Source organism: Hibiscus syriacus, unplaced genomic scaffold, assembly GCF_006381635.1.
Source record: "Hibiscus syriacus cultivar Baekdansim isolate YM2019G1 unplaced genomic scaffold, ASM638163v2 tig00110998_pilon, whole genome shotgun sequence".
NCBI lineage: Eukaryota > Viridiplantae > Streptophyta > Magnoliopsida > Malvales > Malvaceae > Hibiscus > Hibiscus syriacus.
Window position 1 is genome coordinate 821,439 of NW_024062945.1, and position 27,521 is coordinate 848,959.

General features: G+C 36.6%; 2 pseudogenes; both read right to left on the reverse strand.

Moving 5' to 3' along the window:
- Positions 1-1,105: 1,105 nt before the first annotated feature.
- LOC120149244 lies at positions 1,106-6,583 on the reverse strand (annotated as a pseudogene).
- Positions 6,584-7,897: 1,314 nt separating this feature from the next.
- LOC120149228 lies at positions 7,898-14,036 on the reverse strand (annotated as a pseudogene).
- Positions 14,037-27,521: the final 13,485 nt, after the last annotated feature.

Below are 27,521 nucleotides of genomic sequence, written 5' to 3' on the forward strand. Positions count from 1 at the left end.
ATACATTTTAACTTCATCATCAGAGGCATCCTCGCTCAACTCCCAAAAATTTGCATCTAACCAATTTAAAAGTATCCGACCACCGTTAAAATTTCGCGGGACACCTCCTAGATAATCCCGGCACAAAGTAGCCCAGTCACCGTGTGCTATCCCTGAAATCACATCTCCATCCACAAGAAGCCCCAAGTGCATAGAAACATCCTCAAGCATAATCGTGCATTCTCCGCAATTACTGGGGGCAGAAGCCTTGAAAGAAAGCCACGTATATTCAAACATTGGGCTCAACCCTCGGTTTTGGACTCCAAAAAGCCATGGAAATGGTAACGAATGAAGTTGCCAACATAATCATCACGGTGAAAAACGTGTAAAACGGCTTTTTTCCGGTTAAATCTGAATCAAAACAGTGTCACATATTCGAATTTTATAGTATCAAATAAATTGATATACCTAAGAAGGGACTCAATTCCAAAAGTCCAAAGAGTACGGGGATTTAGAGCAAAGTTATAGGGACTGAAACAACATTTTAGCATGTCTTTCATTTTCTGTTTAATACTGGGATAAATTATTCTTTGGCGTTAACTTGAAAATGAACAAATTATTATTGTTATTATTATTTTCATGTTTATTTTATTATATTACAAATATAAGTAAATTACACGTTTAGTACTTAAGTTATTAATTATGGTCTATTCTAGTATTTAAAATTTTAATTTTTAAAATCACTTAATTTAGTTTTTGTTTCATTTTAGTAACTCGTCTAAAATTTAACGTTGATTTTTTTTAAAAAAATGAAAGTTTAGGTACTAAAACTGCTAGTTTAGATACTAAACTATTAAGTGTTTAAAGGTAGGTACTAATGAAACAAAAATTAAACTTAAGTATGATTAAAAAAACTAAAATTTACATACTTAAACAGACTAAAATAAATAATTTAAGTGATAATCGCATAATTTAGTTTAAAAATATTTGTTTAACGATAACTCTTTCGATAGTTTCAACGAATAAAGATGGAATTAAGAAAAAAGGTAGCCCACAAACTTCAATTAATGTAAATGCCCAACATACTGCTTAGACAGCCACATATATGCTAATTCCACAGAGCCACTCACTCTTGTACAATTTTAACAATTTTCTTTACAATGTTTTGGCCTGTAAAGAGATCGATGAAAACAGAAGGGATAGTCTCAACCCCATCAGAGATGTCTGCCAATGCCTGAATTTTACCAGTGCGAAGGAGACCGCAAGTTGTGGAAAGGATTCTCTTGTAAATAACATCCATCATACTGGGTGTAGCTCGATTTCTGTCATCCGTATACTCCGATATCACCCCACAAACAGCTACTCGACCATTCATGTTCATGTTACTTACTGCTGCTGCATCTCTCCCCCAAATTGTCGAAATATATGTCGATTCCATCTGTGAAATACCTTTACAATTTAATGCAACTGCCATTAATTTTATATTAGAATAGCTTCAAGAGATACGTTTATTATTCAACCCAACTAAGATAAGTTTATTATGCAAGTGCCATTAATTGTAAGATCCGAATTCAAAATTTTACTTAATTCTTTATTATTTAACCCAACAAGATGAGTTTCTATATATATTATGCCATACAAGGGAAATACCTTTTGAGAGTTGACTTTAAATCAGTTTCTTTTGAGAGTCCACTAACCCCTGAAATATGCATTTGAAGTTGAACAAAAGCGGAGAATTAAGTGGTAATGACCCGATGGCATATAAAACGTAACATGCTGCAAAGAGGATTAAGCATAATTCAACATCAAAGATGAGAAAAAAAAAATTGTGGTTTACCCAAAATTCCAACATGATAAGACAAGGGAAAGCCCATAGGGTCGAGCTAGTTCAGCATGCCACCGGCTTTTACGACCGTGAACTCTTCCCAGTTGAGGAAGCCAGCAACAAAGCAACCCTTTTCAAATTTCGGGTTCCCAGAAGCCACAACTCTGCCAACACCGTAAGTATTGATGTAACTTCCCAGACCGATGCGGAGGATCTGATCCGATCCGGGAAGTCATTAGGGCCACCGGTGACCTACTGTAAAAATAGCGGAAAATTTAAAACTTTTAATGAAACATGTAACTTATAAAATCAGTTGTCAATATTTAAAAATAAAATAGATTTTCAGACTCGTATATAAATCAAAATACAATTACATGCCCCCTAATCACATGTACCATTCTCTGCAACAACGTCGGAACAACTCCCTTACTGAAGTCGATAGATGCACTGGTACAATTCTTTTAACCTGAAAGGGTGAGTAATAGAGTGAGCTTTGGAAAGCTCAGTAATACCGAACTACCAGATGATGCTGATGAACGTGCAGATACAGATAAACATATATTTCCTTATTGTTTTCGAACATTTACAAATTTTTATGCTGAGCAGATCCTACTGATATTTCAGGTGGTAACAATGAGCTTTCAGTTCAGAGAAATATTTTGGATGACTGAGTTCAGGAGATCATAATAGGTATTCTAGTGTTCTCAAAAACCATGTAACTTTTCAGATCTTTGTAAAACATATATATATATATATATATATATATATATATATATATATATAGATATATATATATACCCCCATCCCAACACATCATAATGTGTAGGTTCCCCAGAACCATACACCCAACCCAACACATCATATAAGGCTCTGAGCACAAAGCCGAGGAACCGGTAAGTAAGGCACTGAGCACACAGTCGAGGAACCTCCAAGTAATCTTCCTCCAATAATACCCCCCAATAAAACATGTTCCGTCAGTAAATGGATATATCAAAAATCAAAACATAATTCAAGTCAAGTATCATATAAGAATCCTGGTCATGTATCAGATCAGAATCCATGTCAATATCATATCAGAATCCAGGTCAGGTATCATAACAGAATTCAAATTTGAAATCAGATAAAATATTCATGTAATTAGGGAACACACCATAGTTTACAGGTATTATTTAGAGGTACTGTATGTGGCAGAGAAACACAGTTCTTCAGTATTTCGATAGAATGTTGGAATTTAGAATCACTATTGGAAGAGTTCATTAACTGACAGAATTATCAGTTATTCAGAATGTGAATTATCAGGATATTATCTTATTCGTACAGTTTTCAAAAGCTGTACGTAATCAGAAGGGTATTCAAAATTCTTTACATCCATGTCAATTGATCGGATAATCGAACAACTTGAGAACAAAGATTCAGAACCTTAACAATCTCTGTCGACTGGTCAATTCATTTTCCTTCTAGGGTATTTACTCTTTAATACCACAAATTCTTGTCCGTAGACCATTTTCAGAATCATCGCCGAATAAATCTTCCAATGTCTTTATTTCATTTCCACGCTTCCACAATATCATGAAATGCTGACGTACTTGATTAATTTGTTCATAACCCATTGTAATTGTACACTACGTAAACTCATCAGAGTTTCCAGACTTATCCAAATCACTTATTAAATCCTCAGTCATTGAGGTTACCTAGTTTATTTAGCAGTCATGTCCATTCCAGTTACTTCAGGATTTTCCAGAATAATTCAAACGTTCCTGAATTTCAGATACATGTTGTACTTCCATTCCATTCAATTGGTCTTCATGGTGATTTGTCGAACAAACGTCCAATTCTTAGTACTGAATACGATCTAGAGCTGAGATAAGCTGAATACCTCCAAAATTTATCATCGAGCCAAGCTTGAGAAGACGAATACATGTTTCAGTAATATCTATGCCATTCAGGTATTGATATAGCTTTAGGGTTGATCTACTCACTTAAACTATTTTCCATTACCTTTAAAGGTAGTCCAATACCTATGCTTACTTGGATTCCTTAATTAATCCAAGACATTTACTTAATATAGGCCATAAGGGTATTTTGGTCATTTTGGTTTTTAGTTTTATTCCAATCATAACAGAGCTCAAGGATATCCCATCATTCCTGAGCTTGGTGATATTCTTGGGTCATTTCCATTACAGGGGTAATTTGGTCATTTTACAGGTCCACGGTATTTCAATCTTTTTCCTCCATCCGGTCTTATTATTTAATTCCAATTTATCATCTATTTCAGTCCGTTCGAACAATTCTGATAAAAGAGCACCCTCCGATAAATTGTTCTTCAGGTATTTACTCATAACTCGGATATTTTTGGGTCAAGTGCCTTCTCGGATTTTACAAACGCAATATTATGAATTTTTCTTTACAAAGACAGAATATTAATTATTAAATTTGTACTTAATCGAGTTAAGTACAAATCCTCAAAGCGCTTTCTCCTTCATGGTCAACTCTGACTATTTTACCTCTCAAGGGCATTTTCGTAATTTCTTAACCAGATAATTTCGATATTAGCTCTTAACGAAAATAATATAATATAGAGATCCTATGATTAATTGCTTCCTTGAACATTCTTTGATCTTGAAATGATTCCTTAAAAGACTTCTAGTATCTAGTATAAACCTTCTTGGGGTTAAAAATTGGTTATCCATAATTTCCAAGTAAAACTAACATTTCTTATGCACATCAATAGTTTTAGCAGATCAATAATTATTTTCAGATTTATTAATCCACTTCCAGGGACAATTCTTGTCATTTTCCAACATAAGGGTAATTTTGTAATTTTACCTAATCGAAATATTCTCATAATTTATCATCTAAGTACCTTTAATGAGATACATTATAATCTACATATCCATGGTTGATTCTTTTATCACTTAATTCAAGAACTTGTAATTTAATTCCAACTGTCCTCCAATTTCTTATAATAGTAATCTGAGCCATATTCAGTTACCTACTTTCTACCGTATTCATATCTAGTGTAGATTTTCATTAATTATACATACGAGACCAAACATTTCCATTCATGCATTTATTAATACCAACATGTTCTATAAAGTATAAAGAGGTAGTAAAGTATTACCTCGATTTCTGTGCAATACTGATCGACAATAAAAATTCCATTCGAACGCCTTTGATCTTCAATTCAACTTCCAATAATTCCTCAGATACATATCAACATAAATTATATCAGAAACGGAGCTTAATTGTGATAAACGGATCGAATCGGGTGATAAATCAGTGAAAATAGCTTACCGAGTTCGAATTTGGCGAAACGGACTTCGGATTCGGATTCAAGACGTCGAAAGCATAAATATGACTTTTCAGAAATTTGGAATTTTTGGTCAAAATCAAATTCAACGGGTTTGACTGGCAATTTAGAGGCCTTCAGGTTCGAATTTCGAAAAACGGACAGCGGAATCGGATTTGGAGCGTCGAAAAATGTCAGGATAGGTATACTCGATCAAAGTCAAAGGTCGTTTAATGCCCGGTCAAAGCCAGTCAAAGTTTTGGTCAAAAGTGGTCAACGTCGGTCAACGGGTCAGCGGGTCAACGGGTCGGATAAACGGGTCGGGTCGGGTTATGATCGGTCAAACCGGTCAACTATGCACCAAAACGGGTCCGGTCGGGTTATGACCGGTCAACCGGTCAACTATGCACCAAAACGGTCAAACCGGTCACTTTTGTCTTCCCCACGCGCAGTAGCGGCGCGTGAACAGTGCCCTGATATCGGAAATTCCCGAAAAATTCCTAAAAATTATTTTAAGCGATTTCGAGATACTTACAAAGTTCAGTTCAAATTTTTGAACAGCGGAGAGCTCGATTTCAACGAATCGAAAACTTTAACCGCTTCACCCCTCACGCCCCGCCGTCAACGGAGACCAAGGATGACACCGCCGGACTCGAAACGATGCAAGGAACACGATGGTGCGGGAGGTGTCGTAAACGGATGACCCGATCGTCGTGAATCGATGAAAAACCAATTGAAATCGAGTTATTACCGACGATACTTCCGACTGAAATTAACGACGAACGGAGACGATTCACGATGAAAGGTTTGAGGGGTTTTGTTCCTCGGTTGACAACGAACACGATGGTGGTTTCGGCTCGTCGATCGGAGGTTTGGACGACAAGTAGATCAGAGTTGAAAGAGGGGTTGACGGGAGAGGGAAAACTAAAAAAATTTCTAGAAATATAAGGGAGATTGGGGGTTTACAACATCTCATAATTAAAAATGGCTAAACCAAGAGTTTAGCCACTGAACTACCTGTACTTCATAAAACGGTCTGCCAACTTTAAAATTTTGCAATTTAACTCAGTGTTTCTTTCAAAATACCAAATTAAATCCACCACTTTATAATTTCTTAATTTTAGCCCATAAATTGGGGTGTTACAATTGATATCCTGTTCCAAAAAAGAAAATAATGGTCCACAGATTTATAGTTGAACAGATTGTTTTAGGTTTTTAGCTAAAGGGGGTTGGTTTGACTAATATTACCTCACCCGGAGTAATGGCGAGTTGGCGACTGCATTTTCTGAACTCTCTTGTGAGGAGCTATAGCTTTTCATGCGGTTTAACTGGAAAGGGTCGATTGAAACGTAGAGATTTTGGACAATGACTTTATCGGAGCCAGGGTCCATGGAAAGAGTAAGTGGTGAAGACTTGAGCTTGAAATCAGAGTATTGTGGCGCATCGTTTACGTGGTTCTTGATTGCAATGTACCTGTTTATAACTTCCATTTTGAAGCCTTAGAGCCCTATCTTTTGTGATCGAATAAACTGAAGATGGAATTATTTCTGAGTCCGCCGAGCGTTCACTTTCTCAGATGGGATGATGGTAGGTTTGGTCTTAGTTGGCTCAGGGATTTGTCTTGTCCCCACGTTTTCTGTCCTTGTTTCTTCTTTGTGCAACCATCAGTGAAACATACTATTTATGGTGTTTTCCCTTGAGTTTTATTATGGTTGGCGTTTTCATCGCCTTGGTCTCTCGTCGGTTTGGATCTTTATTTATATATAAGATTTTTTATATCTTTGCATCTGATCTGTGGCGTCTAATGGGTGGTGGTTACTTAGATGACATTTGGCGATGTTTTAGGCGGAATATTCACGTCAGTTTTGGAGATGTTATGCCGCATGCTAAATTGTGTCCATAATTATAACGGTTTTTGAAATCGTTGAATCACAATATCCATACAATGCGATAAAGCAACTATATTAAGGTTTGTATTGTCTAAAATTGTTATGTAATATAGTTAGGGTTTATTGTTAGGTTTCTTGGGCCTTGTTTTTATTTGTTGATTTTCTTTATGAAATGAGTCTTATTATTATTGCCAAAAAAAATACTTCTAAATAACTGACACCTAGTACTGGGCCTTATCTACCATTCAACCCATCGTTCCCAATTGTAGAAATGGAAACAGTAGTGGTTCCAAACCCGAGCGGACTACTGCATGAGTTGGTCGTTTTCCTCTCTTGTCGTCTGCGAATCCTAAGATTGATGAATGTAAAGAAAACTACATATATTCCAAGATATACGCACTTCTCATGCCCTATGCACCAAGTGTTTCAGTGAATTAATCGCATAGTATTCCACTGTTCCGTTGACGAATCCTGTGGCATCATTAGCAATTCCAGTTTGATACAGTTGGTGCATTCTTTGTTGCGTGATAGAATGGAGATTTTACGTGGGAATTTTTATGGAATACATGGCTTTATTCATGGGATTTATGAGAACATTTGATGACTGGTGTGATAAAAAAAGTAAGCTGAAAATTTCAGGATCTTCTTTTGTAACTCTTTTTGCTTCTTCTGTGAACATATCAATGCTTTACGTTTGTGGAAAGTCCATATGACAAAGGTTGTATAATATAATTACGAGTCTAAATTATCGGAACTTACAACGAAACAGAACCATTCAGACAGAGAATATGAAAGCATTTCCGGCAGATAATTTTATTGATATTACGTATAATAAATTTTTTCGGGTTTTCAAGGACATGATCTAATCGCTAGTATTTGATCTTTGAAGACAGCAGCAAACGAAGCAGGTAGGAATTAGGACAAAATGAGTCGAAAGATGTCCCTGTAAAACTTGAATGATTTCTAGGTTTCTTCCAAACAACGGTCCTTGTCATCTCTAGACCAGTTCTGAATCATCATAGGTGAATATATAGGTGTTATTCATAAGATTTACAACTGTTAAAAAGAAAGAGAGAAGGGAAAACTGTGCAACAAATCAAAGAAAATTACCTCAGCAACTTATTCAGCTTATCCTTTACATTTTGTAACAGCAGGGAAGGTCACCGTCCATTTATAACACTCCAAATCCTTGTTCTCCAGGATCGCCTTGGTTATCTGATACAAAGAGCGGAGATAATTCAATAGTTATATTGTATTCGTTATTCAGATAAATAAATTTAAATAATATAAAATTCAATTATTGATAAATGTATAAATGTGATTGCTAGGCTAATATAAAGGGGTGTTAATAAGGTAATTGAAATTTAGTGTACCTTCTTTGAAATGATCCGACCACCGGCTGAGTTGGCAAAAACGTTGTAGAAATGGCATATGAATTCTTGAGGGTCCTTGTTGGATAATTGTTGAGATACCGAGCGTAGGTAACACCAGGAGCTGACGGTTGTCCAACTGCATACCCTTTCTCTCTGAACCACTCTAAATCCTGGCCCAACTTTTCAGACCTCTCCAATCCAGTGTTTCTGAATTCAGTATCTGCACTTCATGCCGCTTACCATAGTAAATCATACATTTTCATGTTGAAAATCGGTGAAAGCACCGAAAGTTGGGAATAAACAATTCCACCGAATGCACCATTGTCAAAGACAAGATTTTCACAGCAAATTTTGTTTGAAAAAGTGGCAAGGGTGAATACACAATTTAGTCATTGTATTTTAGATTATTTATAAGATTAGTCTTTAAGCTTTAACTATAAATACTCTAACCATTTAGCTTCAAAATCATCTCAACATTCTAACTTTCTCCCAATACTAGAGAATTTAGAGAGTTTCTGGAGATTTGTTTTCTCCTTTTTTATTAAGAGAGAATTATCATTGTTTTCTCCTTGGTAGATAGAAAGAAGTTGTAATTCATATTTTCTCATAGTGAAATTCTTCTATCGTTTTCCCGTGGTTTTACCCTATATTATTTAGGGTTTTTCACGTAAAATTTGTGTCTTATTTATCTTCATTTTTTTCTCAAATTATCAGTTGCGATTTGCTCTATATGATAGCCGTATTCCGCAACAATTGGTATCCAGCCAGATTTGAGTGTGTAATATCTATTTATGTCTTTGGTTGCTACCAAAAGGTGGATCCTCCAACATAAGAAAGTAAGAAGGTATTACCCATTCTTTGAAGGTTCCAGAGAACTATTCACGATAGTGAAATAGTGAGAGCTATCCGTAAAAGAAGTTATGACAACGAAATTTGATATTGAAAAATTCAATGGGAAAAATTTCTCATTGTGGAAATTGAAGATGAAGGCCATCCTAAGGAAAGACGGTTGTCTACAGTTATAAGTGAAAGGTCGATAGATTTCACAGATGACAACAAATGGATCGAAATGGACGGGAATGCTATGACAAACTTTTATCTAGCATTAGCAGATGAAGTATTGTCAAGCATCGAGGAGAAGAAGACAACTAAGGAGATATGACATCATCTCACCAAATTGTACGAGGCCACATCGTTGCACAATAAAATTTTACTTAAGAGGAAATTGTACGCTCTCCGGATGTCAGAATCTACTTCAGTGACAGAGCACTTAAACACGCTGAACACTTTATTTCAGCTTACATCCTTAAGATGTACCATAGGAGAACAAGAGTGGGTGAACTTCTACTTCAAAGTCTACCTGATTCGTATGATCAACTCATCATCAACTTGACAAACAGTAATGTCACCAGTCTACTTTCGATGACATTGCAGCTGCTGTCTACAAGAAGAAAATCGGTGCAAGAACAAGGAAGATAGACAAGTAAATCTATAACAAGAAGAAGCGTTGACAACGATGAGAGGGAGATCAACAGAACGTGGCCAAAGCAGCAATCACGAACATGGTAGATCAAAGTCGAGCAAGAATAATTTAAAGTTCTACAATTGTGGAAAAAAGGCTCAATTGAAAAAGGATTGTTGGAGTCTAAATAAAAACTTCAATCCACAAGGCAATACCACAAACACTTCAGATGATGGAGATGCTCTATGTTGTGAAGCGACAACCACCATGGAAGGCAGAAAAAGATTTGCAAATATATGGCTCATTGATTCGGGAGCTACATATCCCATGACCTCAAGAAGAGAATGGTTCCATCATTATGAACCTGTCTCAGGAGGATCTGTGTATAGTTGCAATGATCATGCCTTAGAGATAGTTGGCATGGGGACCATCAAATTGAAGATGTATGATGGAACAATTAAAGTTGTTCGAGATGTGTGGCACGTGAAAGGCCTGAAGAAAATTTATTATATGGATTGTTGGATAATAATGCAAGCAAGATTGAAACACGAAAATGAATCATGAAGGTGTTCTGTGGAGCGCTTGTGGTGCTGAAAGGCGAAAAGATAGCTGAAAACTTGTACATGCTGAAGGGAGAGACTTTGGTAGAAGAAGAAGCCTATGTGCCTCATGTAGTTCAGATTCTGTAATGCTATGGAATCAGAAACTTGGACATTTCAGAACAAGGAATGAAAGTCCTTGTGAGCAAAAGCTACTTCCAGGCTTAACAAATGTATCACTTACTTTGTGTTAGCATTGCATAACAAGTAAGCAACATCGGTGAAATTCAATACATCAAATTCTAGAGCCAAAAGTGTTCTAGATTTAATTCACTCTGACGTATGGAAAGCACCAGTTACATCCCTAGGTGGAGCAAAAATACTTTTTCTCATTTATTGATGACTACTCCAAGAGATGTTGGGTGTACCCTATTAAGAAGAAGTCAGATGTGTTTTCAACTTTCAAAAATTTCAAAGTGCCGGTGGAACTTGATTCTGGAAATAAGATCAAGTGTTTCAGAACAGATAATAGAGGAGAATGTACAAGCGAAGAATTTGATGACTTTTGCAGGAAAGAAGGCATCAAAAGACAATTCACAATGGTGAACACTCCTCAACAAAATGGAGTGGCAGAGCGGATGAACAGAACCTTGTTAGAAAGAACAGATCAATGTTGAGGGATGCAGGCCTAGAAAAATCATTCTGGGTAGAAACAATCAATACCGCCTGTTATTTGGTGAATCGAGCTCCATCAACTGCAATAGAGCTGAAGACACCAATGGAGATGTAGACTGGTAAACCAGCTGATTATTCAAACCTCTATGTATTTGGAATTATTGTGTACGCGATGTACAACTCCCAAGTAATTTCAAGCTAGATCCAAAATCCAGTAAATGCAAATTCTTGGGTATGCTGATGGTGTAAAGGGGTATCGCTTGTGGGATCTCACTGCCTGCAAAGTGATCATTAGCAGTGTAGAAGATAAGCTACAAAGAAGAGAAAAATATAATAGCGCTTGAAAAGTCAGAGACTACATAGATACATGTGGAAAAGGATTTTGAACAAGGAGATTCTTCTAAAGCAGAACCAGCATATGATGAACAAGAACCAGAGAGTTCTAAAGCTCCAACAACTCGTCAATCAGATCGTGTGAAAAGACGTCCCAATTGGCACTCAGATTATGTTATAGAAGATAATATTGCATACTGCCTTTTAACAGAGGAAGATGATCCATCAACATACCAGGAGGCAATAATAGCTCAGATGCTTCACTATGGATGATGGCGATGCAAGAAGAAATTGAAGCCCTTCAAAAAATAATACATGAGACCTTGCCACTACCACAAGGAAGGAAGCCAATTGGTAATAATGGGTCTTCAAAATTAAGCGAAATGGTGACGATCAAGTGGAGAGGTATCGTGCAAGACTAGTGGTCAAATGATATGCTCAAAAAGAAGGTATTGATTTCAATGAAATCTTTTCTCCTGTGGTACGACTAACAACAGTTCGAGTAGTCTTAGCAATGTGTGCTACATTGTACTTACATCTAAAACAGGTAGATGTTAAACAACTTTTCTTCATGGAAATCTTGAAAAAGTGATTTACATGCTCCAGCCTGAAGGTTTTTAAGAAAAAGAAAATAAACTTGGTTTGCAGGTTGAACAAATCTCTGTACGGTCTAAAACAGGCGCCGAGGTGTTGGTATAAGAGATTTGATTCCTTCATTATGTGTCTTGGATACAATACTTAATGCAGACCCTTGTGTTTATTCAAGAGGTTTGGTGATAATATTTTGTTATATTACTATTGTATGTGGATGACATGTGGTTGCAGCAGGACCCAACAAAGATCTATTGAAGAATGAGGCACAACTGTCTAGGGAATTTGAAATGAAGGACTTGGGATAAGCAAACAAGATTCTTTGCATCTAGCAAGGAATCCAACATTTCATTCAAGGACAAAGCACATACGAGTTCAATACCATTTCATTCGTGAAAAAGTGGAAGAATGAACGATAGATATGCAGAAGATCTATAGACAACATAGCAGATTCATAACGAGGAGATCATGTTGATAAATTTACTGGTGTCGATCCTTTGTGGCCTATCAGAGACGTAAGAAACATGATGATACAAATGATGGTACAAGTGGGAGATTGTTGAAAATCGGTGAAAGCACCGAAAGTTGGGAATAAACAATTCCACCGAATGCACCATTGTCAAAGACAAGATTTTCACAACAAATTTTGTTGAAAAAGTGGTAAGTGTAAATTATTCAATTTAGTCATTGTAATTTAGGGTATTTAGAAGATTAGTCCTTAAGCTTCAACTATAAATACCCTAACCTATTTAGCTTCAAAATCATCCCAAGCATTCTAGCTTTCTCCCAATACTAGAGAATTAGAGAGTTTCTTGAGAGTTGTTTCTTCTTTTTTATCAAGAGAGAATTATCATGTTTTTCTTTGTAGATCGAGAGAAGTTGTAATTCCTATTTTCTCATAGTGAAATTCTTCTATCGTTGCCCGTGGTTTTTGCTCTATATTATTTAGGGGTTTTCCCGTAAAATTTGTGTCTTCTTTATTCATTTTCCCCTCAATTATCAGTTGCGATTTTGATCTATCCGATAGCCGTATTCTGAAACATTTCACTCATTCAATATATAATCATCTTCATAAATCAAAGTTTCAAATGAGGTCTAAAATGGTTAAAACAGAAAACTTGACCTACAGCTGGGAAAAACATCCTTATCAATATTCCTCAAGCGTATCATAAACCAACTTGCTATCCACAAGGAACTTCAAGAAGCCATCCAGTAGGTTCCATCTGTCTACGGCTGTTCCTCGGGACTTTCGCTTCCATTTCTCCTTCCGATGCTTGCTGTCTGGTGTGCAATTTCATAGCCACGAACCTCATCTCCTCCACATACCTTTGGTCTCTCCGCCAGGTACCTCTTCCAGGGCTTCTCGTACGTCACCGCCGATACACAACGTTCCTTGTAACCATGCCGGTAAGTTTAAGAAACTGAGTTTTGGAATATGGGATGTCCCAGGGGATAAAACTAGATAATTGGGAGATGAAAGGTTACTGGGGTTGGTTTTTAAAAAAGAAAGCGGCATTGTGTACTTGGGACAAGAGATGCCATTCAAAGAGATAGTACTTGCTTTTTTTTTCAGAAATTCAAAATGCTTGAATCGGAAGTCCAAGTACTTGTCTTGAAGGCTAAAGCGCTTACAGGGTATAAAATTATCAGTTGCGATTTTGATCTATCCGATAGCCGTATTCTGAAACATTTCACTCATTCAATATATAAATCTTCATAAATCAAAGTTTCAAATGAGGTCTAAATGGTTAAAACAGAAACTTGACCTACAGCTGGAAAAACATCCTTATCAATAATTTCCTCAAGCGTATCATAACCAACTTGCTATCCACAAGGACTTCAAGAAGCCATCCAGAGTAGGTTCCATCTGTCTACGGGCTGTTCCTCGGGGACTTTCGCTTCCATTTCTCCTTCCGATGCTTGCTGTCTGTGTGCAATTTCATAGCCACGAACCTCATCTCCTCCACATACCCTTTGGTCTCTCCGCCAGGGTACCTCTTCCAGGGCTTCTCGTACGTCACCGCCGATACCACAACGTTCCTTGTAACCATGCCGGTAAGTTTAAGAAACTGAGTTTTGGAATATGGGATGTCCCAGGGGATAAAACTAGATAAATTGGGAGATGAAAGGTTACGGGTTTGGTTTTTTTAAAAAGAAAGCGGCATTGTGTACTTGGACAAGAGATGCCATTGAAAGAGATAGTACTTGCTTTTTTTTTCAGAAAGATTCAAAATGCTTGAATCGGAAGTCCAAGTACTTGTCTTGAAGGCTAAAGCGCTTACAGGGTATACTATATATAGAAATTTAACAAATGAACACATATACGAGATGCGTAAAAATACGAAATTAGTCCTCCAATTATAAGGCCTTTTTTGTTGAGTCTCCCAACTATAGAAATTTGAAAAATTATTATTGGACTTAAAAAATAACAAATAAATCAGTTACCGTTTAAAATTTAACACTGATGAAATGATAATTAATTAAATTGGTATAATCATAATTTAACCTTCAACTTTTACATTTGAAGATGAAAATAATTTAAAATAAATGTCAAATTTATTATTATATCAAATTTATTAATTATCATGTAATCTACTGCTAATTTTTTTACGGTAACAAATTAAATTATTAATTTTATTCAGTTAATTGTCGATTTTATAACTTTTTATAGTTGAGACACTATAATTGAAAGATTATTTACAAATTTTACCTAAAATAATAATAAAGGGTTATTTCCAGGGAAGTTCGTAGAATAAGGACTTATTTAATTGTAAATGTATAAGGAATCCTTTAACTAAAGTTTGTATAATAAGGACTTATCTAACTACGAATAAAATAAGGACTCGTCTAAAAATGTGTGATAGTTTAAGGGCTTTTATATATTAGCCAAAGAACCCATCAATTATTACGCTGGATGAGGTACAATTAGTGCTGTATTAATGGCCTATGTGAGCTGAAATATTCGTCTTGGTTTTTGTATTTTAAATATTTTTTACAATGAATTTGTATAGTATAGACAAACTATACAGGAGGGGATTTTTTTGGTCAGAATATGATATGATAAGGATTTTAAAGTCACATTAAATAATTTTGAAATAAATTTAAATTTTACTTATAATAAATTAAACTTAATCTTACAAACACAAATAAAAATTTCTTTTAACAATATTTAAGAATAAAGTGCGTAAAAAGATACTAAACAGTTATGTCACGTTGATATATGTTATTTTATTTAAATCATGTTATATATTTTTAAAAGTAATATTATAAAAATATAAGAATTCGTTGATAATGTTTGGTATAAAATTCTAGAAGAAAATGAAAAAAAAAGTAGTTATTTGATTATATTTTTCTGTTGATGATATTTTAGGGTGAAAGTAATCTTTTAAAGTCTTAGTAAAATTATCTTAACTAATAACGGCAACAATTCTGTGGCGGCAAACCCATTTATCACTAAATCACCGCACTCACGTGTTAAAAATATTCATATATACTAGTTATTAAATGATTAGTATAGAAGTTTTCTTAGAAATAAAAGGAAATTATTGAGTTTTAATTTAATTAAAGTTGTTGCTAATATAATATTTAGGAGATTGTAGTTTTGTAAATTTAAATATGTTTGAATATATAATACTTATTTAAAAAATCAGATATTATAAGTAACTTTATGCATTGTATAAAAATAATTTATCAATATGAAATGATAAAATTGTGTACAAACTTTTATAAATTATATTATATATTTAAAACATGAATGATAAAATTTATATATATATAAATTATATATCAATAAAAATATAAAAGAATATTTAAATATACAAAAATTTGAATTTTCAAATTTACGACCTTCCTCTAATACCTTATCGTGCCATCCTGTTTCATAGTACAATGTGAGTCACGTGTCTAATTGGCTACCCTGATCAAAGGTAATTGGAAACATAAAAGCTTTATTAATCAAACTAATTTCACTTTTGGAATTATTTATGGTATACATACTTGCTATTGCATTTGTATTCAATTTTTAGAAAATTAAAATATTAATAATTTGTTTGATGTGGAATTTTTATATTATCTTACAAAAATATATATTGTTAGTAATTTAGAATAATTAGAAAGGTTAAAATTTACATAAAAATAAGTATAATTATATTTTAAATTTGATAAAAAGTTTAACATATTAAATTCAAACAAGAACTATAAAATCATGTAAAATTAATTAAGAAACGTTGGTTTACGTTACATAATATCATATTGATAATATTATTAAAATACCATAATAAAGTATGAGGCATTCTAGACTATCCTGTTTAATTCTTTTAAGTTGAATGTGAACATTACATTTATTAAAAGATAACAATATATATAATGCTCATATAATACAATATGCTTTAAAATTATTTAAACAATAAATAGTATTGAAATTACTCATATATATTATCAAATTTTTGACACTTTCAATAATAACATATTATTAGTTCAAGATAGTCTTCTTTATAAAGATGCAAAAAAATAGGATTTTATAAGATAAGATTACTATTAATTGTAGACTAATATTTTGATATAACAAATAAAGACAAAAATGTTTTTGGACCAAATTGAATTTGTTTCAAACATTGCAAAAATAATTCAAAGTTTTTTTTTAAGTTTTAAAAGGCAAAACATGCAATTTTGAGTCTAGTTTTGAAACCCCAAAACCCCTTCAAGAGGTTCAAAACCCCTATGGTAGAATGCAAAACTTGCCAAAGGTTTCGAAACCCCCTTGCCCAACTGTCAATTTTTAAAAGAAGGTTTCGAAACCCCTGCGTAAATTACAGATTTTTAAACTCCCAACGGCTAGAAACGACTAATAACTCATTCCAACATATAAAAACAAGTTGATGATACTTGAAGAAGGTGACCAACATCTTTCCATGCATTCATACACAAAAGAGAGTCTTTCAATCCTTATTTTATTTTCTTGTAAATTTGTGTTTGAGCTTATGTATATCCTTAGTTTTTTTTTTGTGAGTTAAACCTTTGTAAACACCAACCTATAGAGGTTTTCTTGTTTACACATTTTGTTATGTATGGCTCATAAAAAGTCTCGTTGTGGGGTTACGAATTATGTGGGTTGGGGGTGTGGGGGGCAGCCCCCCCGCGGTACGTACAGGGTTGATTTTGTAATTATACCCAGGGTTTTCTATTATAAATAGAGATGTAACCTAGACCTAAATATCATTGAATAAACTTCTAGCGCCGCCTAGGCACCGAGGACGTAAGCACATTGCCGAACCTCGTAAAATTCTCGTGTTCTTTCGTTTTTCTTTACCCGTTTTCGTCAACAATTGGTATCAGATCAGGAGCAAAATTCGAAGTCGTGAAATTCGATGGTCAGGGTAACTTCGGATTATGGCAAACGAGGGTGAAGGATATATTGCGCAGCAAGGGATCTTGAAGGCTTTGCGACCTACAAAGCCGGCGTCGATGGATGAGGAAGATTGGGAAGAATTGCAGCAGCGAGCGGCAGGAACCATACGATTATGCTTGGCGGACGAGGTCATGTATCGTCATGCATCTATCGTCTCCAGACGAAATTTGGAGGAAGTTGGAAAGTCAGTTTATGTCCAATCCTTAACGACAAAACTGTATCTGAAGCAGCGGTTGTATGGGCTAAATGCAGGACGATCACGATTTGGCGCAACACGTGAATGTCTTCAATCAAATCGTTTCTGATCTGGCTCGGCTTGATGTGAAAATTGAGGATGAAGACAGAGCGATGATTCTGTTGTGTTCGTTGCCTTCCTCTTACGAACACATGGTGACTACTCTTACATATGGGAAACTATCATGTTTGAGGAGATTACTGCAGCCTTGTTGGCTCACAACCAGCGGAAGCAGAATGCAGGGGAAAGCTCTCAAGCCGATAGCTTATATGTCAAGGGTAATCGAGATCGTGGACGGAAGCCAGAGAAGGCAGGGTCCGGAACGGAATTCCAGATCCAAATCCAGGATAAGAAGACGATTCACTGTTACAAGTGCAAGGAGGCGGGACATATGAAGCGAGACTGTCCGAAGTTGAAAAAGCAGACCGATGAGAAGCGTGATGGCTCATCCAAGTCTGTGAACGTGGTCGAGGATGATACTTCTGATTGCAGTGATGGTGATATGCTTTCTATTTCAACGACACAATTGACGGATGCTTGGATTCTTGATTCTGGATGTTCTTATCACATCACGCCAAATAGGGAATGGTTTTCGACATACAGGCCGGTTAATCTGGTTCGGTTTATTTGGTGATGATCGATGTTGCAATATTGTTGGTATTGGTGATGTCAGAATTAAGATGCACGATGGCTCCGTTCGACGTTGAGTGTGTTCGACATATCCCAGACTTGAAGAAATTTTTGATTTCCTTGGGCACTTTGCACAAGAATGGTTTTATCCCTAAGGCTGACGAGGATAGGGAAACCATTCGGATTGTTAAAGGAGCATTGACTGTGATGAAAGGCAAGATGACTGCAGGGAATATCTACAGATTTTAGGGAGTACCGTTGCAGGTGGAGTTCACTCTGTTGAGTCCTGTGATGATACGACAAAATTGTGGCATATGCGCCTTGCTCATCTTAGTGAACGTGGTGGCAGAATTACACAAGAGAAACTTGTTTGCATGGTGTCAAAGCTGTAAGCTCGATTTTTGCAAGTATTGTGTTCTTGGTAAACAGACTAAAGTCCGTTTCAAGACTGCGAAGCACACAACTCAAGGGATTCTTGATTATGTGCATTCTGATGTATGGGGCCTTCCACGACATCGTCTTTGGGTGGATCTAGGTACTATGTTACTTTTATTGATGATTTCACGGAAAGTTTGGGTGTATTTTTTAAAACAAAATCTGAAGTTTTTGAGAAGTTCAAGCTGTGGAAAGCTGAGGTAGAAAACCAAACAGGACGAAAATCAAGTGTTTGCGGTCTGACAATGGTACGGAGTACACAGATTCACAGTTCCTACAATTCTGTAAGGAGCATGGGATTCAGAGGCATTTTACAGTGCGCAAGACACCACAACAGAATGGTGTTGCGGAACGAATGAACAGTCGTTGAATGAAAGAGCCAGATGTTTGCGGTTGAATGCGGGCTTCCCAAACACTTCTGGGCTGAGGCTGTTAACATGGCGTGTTACCTTATCAACAGATCGCCAAGGGCATCGCTGGCTGGGAAAGTTGCAGAAGAGGTATGGACTGGTCATGATGTTAGTTTTGATAACTTACGGATTTTTGGTTGTCCTGCTTATGTGCATGTACCTGATGAGAGATCCAAACTTGATGCAAAATCGAAGGAGTGTATTTTTGGGTTACAAAAGGTGTCAAAGGATTCAAGTCTCAACCGACTTCTGGTGGTTCCACTACGGATGATTTGCAGGATTATAGTCTCGCAGAGACAGGGGGACGGACGAATATAAAGCCTCCGAACAGATTGGGTTTGAAGACTTGGTATCTTTTGCACTTACTGTTAGCAGTGATGATCCAGTACTTTTCATGATGCCGTACTAGTCAGGAAACGACAAGTGGATGGCAGCCATGGTTGAGGATGGAGTCTTTGAATCACAATCGCACATGGGAGTTAGTTCCCCTTCCTGAGGGTAAGAAGCCGATTGGTTGCAAATGGGTGTATAAGAAGAAACCAGCAGTAACAGAAAAAGAGGGGGAGAAGTTCAAGGCTCGTTTGGTAGCGAAGGGTTTTTTCACAGCAGAAAGGAGTTGATTATGATGAAATCTTTTCTCTGTGGTCAGGCACACTTCAATCCGAGCAGTACTTGCATTGGTGGCTGTTGGGATTTGCATTTAGAGCGATGGATGTTAAAACTGCTTTTTTGCATGGTGATTTAGAGGAGCAGATCTACATGCGGCACCTGAAGGTTTCACTCAACCTGGAAACGAACATTTAGTTTGCAGATTGAAGAAATCTTGTACGGGTTTAAAACAGTCTCCGAGACAGTGGTATAAACGGTTTGACTCCTATATGAAGATTGGCTACAACCGATGTGAGTATGATTGTTGTGTCTATGTTAAGAGCCTTGATGATGGTTCTTTTATTTTTCTATTACTGTATGTTGATGATATGTTGATTGCTGCGAAGAACATGGATGATGTTATCGGTTTGAAACTTTTTGAGTCAGGAATTTGATATGAAAGATTTAGGTGCTGCAAAGAAAATTCTTGGAATGGAAATTTGCAGGGACAGAGACTCAAGGAAACTGCGGCTATCTCAACGGGGTATGTTGAAAATGCTAGAAAGGTTTGCGATGAGCAGCGCAAAACCAGTTAGCACTCCATTGGCGAATCACTTTAAGCTCTCATCAGAACAGTGCCCCAAGACAGATAAGGAAGCTGAAGATATGGCAAAGGTTCCGTATTCTAATGCTGTGGCTGCTTGATGTATGCGATGGTATACTCCTCGTCCTGATTTAGCTCATGCTGTTAGTCAAGTTTGTAAGTACATGTCTAAACCTGGTAAGCAACATTGGGAAGCAGTCAAGTGGATCTTTCGGTACTTAAAGGGTACTGTGAGACATGGAATTGTTTTTGGGAGTCAGCGGGATAACCCTTTGGTTGTAGGATATGTGGATTCAGATTATGCAGGTGACTTGGATAATAGAAGATCTACGACAGGGTATGTGTTTACTCTTGGTGGAGGGCCTATTTGCTGGAAGTCTACTGTTCAATCTGTCGTGGCACTATCTACAACTGAAGCTGAATACATGGCAGCGGCTGAAGCTGCAAAAGAAGCTTTATGGCTTACTGGTTTAGTGAAGGAGTTGGGTGTTCAACAAGGTGGAGTTCAGTTGCTTTGTGATAATCAAAGTGCTATTCACTTAGCTAAGAATCAGGTGTATCGTGCTAGAACTAAACATATTGATGTAAGGTTCCACAAGATCAGAGAGTTGGTTGCATCTGGAGAGGTTTTGTTTCAGAAGGTACATACTGATGAGAATGCCGCTGATATGTCACCAAGCCAGTTACGACAGACAAGTTCAAGCATTGCTTGGACTTGTTGAATGTTCGAGTTGTTAAAGAAGCAAGGTAACCCAACCCACATTGAAGTTTCCAAGGGGCAGGATATTCGCCAAGGTGGAGATTTGTTATGTATGGCTCAAAAAAGTCTCGTTGTGGGGTTACGAATTATGTGGGTTGGGGGTGTGGGGGCGCAGCCCCCGGTACGGTACAGGGTTGATTTTGTAATATGTACCAGGGTTTTCTATTATAAATAGAGATGTAACCTAGACCTAAAATATCATTGAATAAAACTTCTAGCGCCGCCTAGGCACCGAGGACGTAAGCACATTGCCGAACCTCGTAAAATTCTCGTGTTCTTTCGTTTTCTTTACCCGTTTTCGTCAACACATTTCTTATCCCTTGTAAAGGGGTTTTAGTTCTAGTTTAGCCAAGTGAAAAACAAGGGAGCTGTAAATGTTACTCTTGATCCTTGAAAAAGAAAGAACAATTAGTGGATTTGTTAGAAATCATAAGTGATGAGCTTAGGTAGTGGATGTAGACTTTGTTGATAAGTTGAGCCACTATAAATCATTGTGTAAATTTTCTTATCTTTATACTCCTTACTCCCTAAACTCCAAAAAGCCAATTCACCCCTATTGGCTCATTTTGGTTAATCGAACGAGATTCATCGAACCAAACAATTGGTATTAGAGCTTGACTCATTAAAAAGTGTAACAACGTTGAGACGATCCTTGAAGAAGCTCTATTCATTTTTGAAACAATCGAGAAGATAGCTTCCACCTACGACTTGTTCTACATGGAAGACTTCCAACTGATGGACAAACCTCCATACTTTAATGGAGTCAACTATCATCATTGGAAGAAATTAATGAAGCTATTCATCCATCCAATGATCTTGATGCATGAGATATGGTCGAGAATAGCTACTCTTCTCCAAAGAAGAAGATAACGGAGTGTAGTGCCCAAGAACAGAAGAAAGCTCAACAAAATGCTAAGTCCATGCACATGTTGTTTTGTGCATTTGATCCCGTAATCTATGAAGGAGTTTCTTCTTGTTCACATGCCGGGAGATTTGGAATAACCTCGAAGAGATCCATGGAAACAATAAAGAATAACTAATAAAGGTGGTGTGCTTAAAGGCTCTTGAAGAGCCCAATGTATCTTCTAAATCTAATGAATTTGATTCATATTCTTTTGATGAGTTACTAGATATATATGATGAATTATGTTTAGAGTTTGAGACCATGAAATCCAAATCAAAAAAATGATTTCAAATTTTAAAGTTGGAAACGATTTTCTTTTGAAAGAAAAAATAGACTTTGAAAATCAAAATGAAATTTTGAAAAAGGATTTAGAGCTTTCAAAATTCAAAATTTTGAAAAAAGAAAGTTTTAATTTAAAAGTTAAGCTTGAATGCTTAACAAAAGAAAAGAAATCTTTTTAAATAATTCATCTAGTTTATAATGGAAAAATGCTCACATTTCTATTATCATGGTTATATGGAACATACTTGTCTTTTAAATAAATGAAAACGTTTTAAAATTATACAAGTATGAATTTCTAAAAGAATAAGAGTTTAGGGTTTGCAGATTGATTTCCTCTTGCTCAAATATCATCCCAAATCAAATCAAAAAAACTACCAGAAAAATTTCCTCTTCCAGCACCACCCAATTCTCACCATAACCAACAAAAAATTTGTAAATTTCAGGCAATCCCATTACTCTCCATTGTATATAATGCAAAGCTTAAAGTCTTAATCCCCAAATGAAACCTTCTAAAATTTAGTCCACAATGTTCAACATTCAGTAAACGAATGCCTCAAGTGTGGAATAACAAAATTAAAAACTAAAAGCCCACAATGCCTACAACTTCAAAGCTTTCAAATTTAACTTAATGAATAAAAACTTAATCACTAAGAAAGATTAATTTGACCCAAATACACTAAGAACTATACAAACATAGTTTCTAAATATTAAAATCATCACAATTTCTAAACCTTCAAGCTGTGAAAAGAAAGAAAGAAACACTCAGAAAATAAACCAAAATGGGAAAAACCCAGAACTACAAAATCCTCAAGCAATATCTCATTAGATCCAAAACCTCGAAAAGACAAAAATTAATAACCAGAATAAACAGTGATATTCAAATCAGCTTGAGCTTAAGAGTGACTAATCACAATTGTTATGTTGAAGCAGTCCTGTCATTTGACATCCATGAACGAATTGGGGGACTGAACGAGACGCTTGAGCTTGTGTTTCTTCTTCTAACGCTTCGTTGGAGGATTCAACAAATCAACATCGTTTTGGAGAACCATCTTGCTTGGTTGCCAGATGTTTCAAGAGCAACCTCAAAAACCATTGAAAGCTTAGTAGGCGGTAGAAGAGTGAAGAAAAAAAGAGGGATGATAATGAAAGGGAGGATTTGACGGTAAATGGGAAAATAGAGTTATTATTCCTTTTATTTTTTAATTAATTTTTATTTATTTAGATAAAGAAAATAAAAAATAAGGGGTGACGTAGCATGTTCTGATAGGTCAGTGAGATTTTTTAATAGAGTAAACGATTTGAGACAAACAGAGTAATGATTTAAATTTCAAGAAGTAAAACGTCCTGAAAAATACTTTAGAAATAACTTAGTATAAATAATATACTTTAAGGTGTGGTGCATTTAATCTCACTTCAAGTGACAAGTCCAATGACTATGACCATAAGGGTGAGTCAATCTCGGGATTTAAGGGAGAATGCCTTTATTTTATATTTCCCATAAATTGTTGATATTGAAAATTTGGGTCCATAAAAGGTTACCTTATGTATGTCTGAATGATCTGCATCGATTTGTTTCGAACTTCATTTTTTGCTCATTGAAAGTAGTGCATTCTTCCTTCTTAAAGCAGGTTCTTGATGCACCAGGTGCTGCAAACTTTAGAACAATTTTTTTGTTACTATAGATGAGGTCTTGGGACTTTTTTGTAAGGTATGGCTCATAAATATACCGGTAAAGAGGACAGGGGATGGAACGGTGGGTTGGGGTGCGGAGGCTGTGGCCCCGTGGTACGGTACAGGGTTAATTTTGTAATTATGTACTAGGGTTTTCTATTATAAATAGAGATGTAACCTAAACCTATGATCATTGAATAAAAATTTTCTAGCGCCGCCTAGGCACCGAGGACGTAAGCACATTGCCGAACCTCGTTAAAATTCTTGTGTTCTTTCGTTTACTTTGCCCGATTTATCAACAATTGGTATCAAGATGTCAGGAGCAAAATTGAAGTTGCGAAATTTGATGGTCTGGGTAACTTCGGGTTATGGAAAACGAGGGTGAAGGATCTGTTGGCACAGCAGGGATCCTGAAGGCTTTGCGACCTACAAAGCCGACGTCGATGGAGGAGGAAGATTGGGAAGAATTGCAACAACGAGCGGCAGGAACCATACGATTATGCTTGGCGGATAGGTTATGTATCACGTCATGCATCTATCGTCTCCAGACAAAATTTGGAGGAAGTTGGAAAGTCAGTTTATGTCCAAATCCTTAATGACAAAACTATATCTAAAGCAGAGGCTGTATGGGCTGAAGATGCAGGACGATCATGATTTGGCGCAACACGTGAATGTCTTCACTCAAATCGTTTCTGATTTGGCTCGGCTTGATGTAAAATTGAGGATGAAGATAGAGCGATGATTTTGTTGTGTTCGTTGCCTCCCCTTACGAACACATGGTGACTACTCTTACATATGGGAAAGAGACTATCAACGTTGTGGAGATTACTGCAGCCTTGTTGGCTCACAACCAGTGGAAGCAGAATGCAGGGGAAAACTCTCAAGCCGATAGCTTATATTTCAAGGGTAATCGAGACCGTGGATGGAAGCCAGAGAAGGCAGGGTCTGGAAAACGGAATTCCAGATCCAAATCTAGGATAAGAAGACAATTCACTGTTACAAGTGCAAAGAGGCAGGACATATGAAGCGAGACTGTCTGAAGTTGAAAAAGTAGACTGATGAGAAGCGTGATGTTTCATCAAGTCTGTGAACGTGGTCGAGGATGACAATTCTGATTGCAGTGAGGGTGATATGTTTTCTATTTCAACGACTCAATTGACGGATGCGTGGATTCTTGATTTGGATTTCTTATCACATCACGCCAAATAGGGAATGGTTTTCGACATACAGGTCGGTTAATTCTAGTTCTGTTTATTTGGGTGATGATCGATGTTGCAATATTGTTGGTATTGGTGATGTCAGAATTAAGATGTATGATGGCTTTGTTCGGACGTTGATTGGTGTTCGACATATCCCAGATTTGAAGAAGAATTTGATTTCTTTGGGCACTTTGCACAGAATGGTTTTATCCCTAAGGCTGATGAGGATAGGGAAACCATTCGGATTGTTAAAGGTGCTTTGACTGTGATGAAAGGAAAGATGACTGCAGGAAATATTTATAGATTGTTAGGGAGTACCGTTGCAGGTGGAGTTCATTCTGTTGAATCTTGTGATGATACTACAAAACTGTGGCATATGCGTCTTGCTCATCTTAGTGAACGTGGTATGACAGAATTACACAAAAGAAATCTGTTGCATGGTGTCAAAAGTTGTAAGCTCGATTTTTGCAAGTATTTGTTCTTGGTAAACAGACTAAAGTCCGTTTCAAGACTGCGAAGCACAAACTCAAGGGATTCTTGATTATGTGCCTTCTGATGTATGGGGCCTTCTACGACATCGTCTTTGGGTGGATCTAGGTATTATGTTACTTTTATTGATGATTTTTCATGGAAAGTTTGGGTGTATTTTTTGAAACAGAAATCTGAAGTTTTTGAGAAGTTCAAGCTGTGGAAAAGAGAGGTAGAAAACCAAACAGGATGAAAAATCAAGTGTTTGCGGTCTGACAATGGTACGGAGTACACAGATTCACAGTTCTTACACTTCTGTAAGGAGCACGGGATTAAGAGACATTTTACAGTGCGCAAGACACCATAACAGAATGGTGTTGCAGAACGGATGAACAGGTCGTTGAATGAAAGAGCCAGATGTTTACGGTTGAATGCGGGGCTTCCTAAACACTTCTGGGCCGAGGCTATTAACATGGCGTGTTATCTTATCAACAGATCGCCAAGGGAATCATTGGCTGGGAAAGTTGCAGAAGAGGTATGGACTGGTCATGATGTTAGTTTTGATAACTTACGGATTTTTGGTTGTCCTACTTATGTGCATGTACCTGCTGATGAGAAATCCAAACTTGATGCAAAATCGAAGGAGTGCATTTTTCTGGGTTACAAGAAAGGTGTCAAAGGATTCAAGTTCTTGGATCCAGTTGCGAAGAAAATTGTGATAAGTAGAGATGTTGGTTTTGATGAACAATCTATGTTGCAACAGAAGAAAGACACGACAGTGGTGGATTTCGAGCAGTTTTCAGTTGAGAAACCAGAAACGTCTCAACCGACTTCTGGTGGTTCCACTACGGATGATTTGCAAGATTATAGTCTCTCCAGAGACAAGGTGAGACGGACGAATATAAAGCCTCCGAGTAGATTGGGTTTTGAAGACTTGGTCTCTTTTGCACTTATTGTTAGTAGTGATGATCCGGTTACTTTTCATGATGATGTTACTAGTCAGGAAAATGACAAGTGGATGGCAGCCATGGTTGAGGAGATGGAGTCTTTGAATCACAATCGTACATGGGAGTTGGTTCCCCTTCATGAGGGTAAAAAGCCGATTGGTTGCAAATGGGTGTATAATAAGAAACCAGCAGTAACAGAAAAAGAGGGGGAGAATTTCAAGGCTCGTTTGGTAGCAAAGGGGTTTTCACAGCAGAAAGGAGTTGATTATGATGAAATCTTTTCTCTTGTGGTCAGACATACTTCAATCCGAGCAGTACTTGCATTGGTGGCCAGTTGGGATTTGCATTTAGAGCAGATGAATGTTAAAACTGCTTTTTTGCATGGTGATTTAGAGGAGCAGATCTACATGCGGCAACCTGAAGGTTTCACTCAACCTGGAAACGAGCATTTAGTTTTGCAGATTGAAGAAATCTTTGTACGGGTTGAAACAGTCTCCGAGACAGTGGTATAAACGGATTGACTCCTATATGATCAAGATTGGCTACAACCGATGTGAGTATGATTGTTGTGTCTATGTTAAGAGCCTTGATGATGGTTCTTTTATTTTTTCTATTACTGTATGTTGATGATATGTTGATTGTTGCGAAGAACATGGATGATGTTATCGGTTTGAAAACTTTATTGAGTCAAGAATTTGATATGAAAGATTTAGGTGATGCAAAGAAAATTCTTGGAATGGAATTTGCAGGGACAGAGACTCAAGGAAACTGTGGCTATCTTAACGGGTTATGTTAAAAAATGCTAGAAAGGTTTGCGATGAGCAGCGCAAAACCAGTTAGCACTCCATTGGTGAACCACTTTAAGATCTCATCAGAACAGTGCCCTAAGACAGATAAGGAAGCTGAAGATATGGAAAAGGTTTCGTATTCTAATGCTGTTGGCTACTTGATGTATGTAATGGTATGTACTCGTCCTGATTTAGCTCATGCTGTTAGTCAAGTTTGTAAGTACATGTCTAAACCTGG